At 42.0% G+C, this 2864-nt stretch overlaps 1 protein-coding gene across 3 annotated transcripts in view; it reads right to left on the reverse strand.

Moving 5' to 3' along the window:
* LOC122719911 (two pore potassium channel protein sup-9) overlaps positions 1 to 2864 on the reverse strand; it is a 121666-nt gene that overhangs the window by 47925 nt on the left and 70877 nt on the right. The window contains exon 1 of one of the 3 annotated variants that reach the window (XM_043946168.1): positions 1472 to 1596. The exons of the other annotated variants lie outside the window; for them this stretch is intronic. The gene's annotated coding sequence lies outside the window, so the exon portion shown is untranslated. Of the gene's footprint in view, positions 1 to 1471; positions 1597 to 2864 lie in introns of those variants that run through there. 3 annotated transcript variants of the gene reach the window in all.

Here is a 2864-nt window from a genome sequence, read left to right on the forward strand (position 1 = left end):
TTTTTTTTTTTTTTTTTTCTTGTGAAATTTGTATCTTATATATATTTTCACGAAGAAATAATTCGCGTCTAATAAGGTTATATAAATTTAGTCGATTGAAAATTGGATCGTAAAGTGGCGCCCTATGAATCATCTATCCAGTGTAATAGTCGGAATTAGATTCGAATATGTATAAATCGTGGAATCGGTAAACAGATACATTGGATTCGCAGTGGCGTGTGATTGGGAAACATGATGGAGAAGATCGGTAATTCAACAGAATGGTTGGGTAAATATTTGCATGGCATAAAGCTTTGTTAAAATTCGGCGTATACGCGATAAATTTCAAATCATTAATCAGAGAATGAGATAAAGAGGGAATGTAAACAATATAAATATTTATTCTTTTTCCATAGGATGAGCGAAATGAAATTTTACGTTCGAGAGAAGGATCGCTTATGGAATTTCAATTTCGAACGAGATTCTTTTCTCGTTTATAGATTCGTGAAGGTGTATTTTGAAAAATCCTCCCGAATATTCATGGATTTAAATTTGAAGAAAAAGAAAAGAAAAAAGAAAAAAAAACAATCGAGTTCGATTTGCATACACGAATCTGACGAATCAAGTTGGAGAGATAAAATTAAACGAAAGTGTCTGTAGCGGGAAAGTTAGATAGGAAAACTTATCTGATCCTGAAGAAATAAGTTTTTTAAGGTTATAAATCTTAAGAAAACTCGGTTTGTATCAAGTTTCGACCAAGTATTGATGGCTACTTTTAATAAACAATCTGAAAATTCGAGAATAAATCTTTTAATTAATCGATTAAAAAAAAAAAAAAAGGAAGAAAATTAATTTAAGAAATAAAATTTACAGCTAAAATAATATAATGTAATAGAAAAAGTCATACTTTTTAACTTTCTAAAGAGACACGTGTCAGTTGTAACTAAATGATTAAATGGATTAAACATTATTATTAATTCATAGTACTACAGAGAATAATATAATTAAGAAAAATTATGAAAAATTGTGAAAAGTGCATTCGAGCTACAGTTAAAAGCTTTACGTATGAAAAAAATGGTGCAAAGATTTCGAAAATGGTACGAGAAAATTTTTGCAAATATCCCCGAAATTATCTTAATTGAAAAGAAATGGAAAATCGAAAGCGGCAATTTATCTCGTCGTCCAATAATTCAAAATGGATTGAAATAATTTTAGAAAATAGAATACGATAAATTTTATCACGAAAATTCGGCAAAAACTATTTCCAAATTGCTAACAAAAGAACATATCCCTTTAAAAATAATTTCAAACCAAATATATACGCCAATTTTATCATTATCATATATCATATAAAATTTTTAGCAAACTAAAAACTATAACTACAAACAAATAAAAAAACAATTCCTCCTTACATATATTCCTTCGTACATACCCTTTCCCAAAATCAATGAGATACCGTATTAATATTTATTGTTTAATAAAGATTACTTACTGACTAATCTCGTATCCGTACGAGAAAGCTCCATTCTCTACCACGAATCCGACCAACGAATCCGCACCACGTACAACAACAAAACTCGAACTTCCCAACACTCGAATCCACCCCCCTCTCGAACCTTACCACCCGTTCGATCTCCATCGAGGGAACTGTATCATTCGAAAGGGAAGGGGGTGGGGGTTGGGAGGAAGCCTTCCCTCCTCCCTCTGCCTCATCCCTCGAAACTCATTCACCAAAATTCTATCTCATCTCACATCCCCGTCCCACATCCTCGATGGCAGAGCCGCATAGCGTCGAGCCAGCGTCCCGCCGTCGGCGTTCGGCCGCGAAACCGGAGCTCGATGACGCTAGTCGAGATGCAAGAGGCGCGAGCGAGCGAGCGAGTAACCAACCCCCGACGGTGATGGTGGCGGATGTCGAGGAGGAGGAGGGGGGGGAGGCTGCGGAGAAGCGTGGTGGTGGTGGTGGTGGTGGTGGTGGTGGTGGTGGTGGTCGGCGTGCGTCATCGTCCGGGCCGGCGTGTGTGAACGTACCTTAAAAGCGGGTGAATGGGTGCTGTATTTTCACGTAAGAGAGAGAGGCCGGGCGAAGGAGGAGGGGATGTTGGCCTGGTTTCATTGAACCTGCACCACCGCCGCCGCCGCCGCCGCCGTACACCTCGGCCGGCCGCAGCACAACCTCCTCCCCCTTGTTCGCAGTGCAGGGGGAGAGAGAAAGAGGAGAAAGAGAGAGAGAGAGAGAGTGAGAGAGAGGTCGGTGGGGTGGCCGGGGTGAGGCTATGCATAGCCCGCGACGTCTATATATAGGTCGTGCTTTCTATAAATAGAACTCAGACCGCCCCCACCAGGCTACCACCGACCGAGAGGGAAACGCATGCACACACACACACACACACACACACACACACACACACACATATATACATACGGTCGAAGATGTAATCCGAAAGAGGGGAGGGAAAAAAGCGAGGGGGACGGAGGAGGGGCGAGCGAGAGTGGACGGAGAGGGACAAAAGGAGGATGAAAGGGAGGAAGATGACGGCGAATTTCCGGGAAAACGTGACGGCAATTTGGCGGCGAAATGTGTGATGGCCCTCGTTCCGTCTCGTCTCGTCTCGTCTCGTCTCCTCTCGTTTTGCCCGTCGGGATGGAAAAAGGAAACGGGCCACGCGAGCCGTGGCCACGAGGGTTGCTGCAAAACTTTACGGCTAAATACACTAGATGTCTTTCGCCCAGCCACCCCTTTTCATCCATCGGCTCACCCCTTCCCGTACTCGGTCTTCGCCGGCGTTCTGACGTGGAAGGTATTACTCCTCCACCACCACTGCGGATCGACTTCGCTGCGCCGCAAAATACTCTTTTTTTTTCTTTTTTTTTTTTTTTTTTTT

Source organism: Apis laboriosa, unplaced genomic scaffold (genome assembly GCF_014066325.1).
Source record: "Apis laboriosa isolate Shangri-la unplaced genomic scaffold, ASM1406632v1 scaffold9_cov152, whole genome shotgun sequence".
Classification (NCBI taxonomy): Eukaryota; Metazoa; Arthropoda; class Insecta; order Hymenoptera; family Apidae; genus Apis; species Apis laboriosa.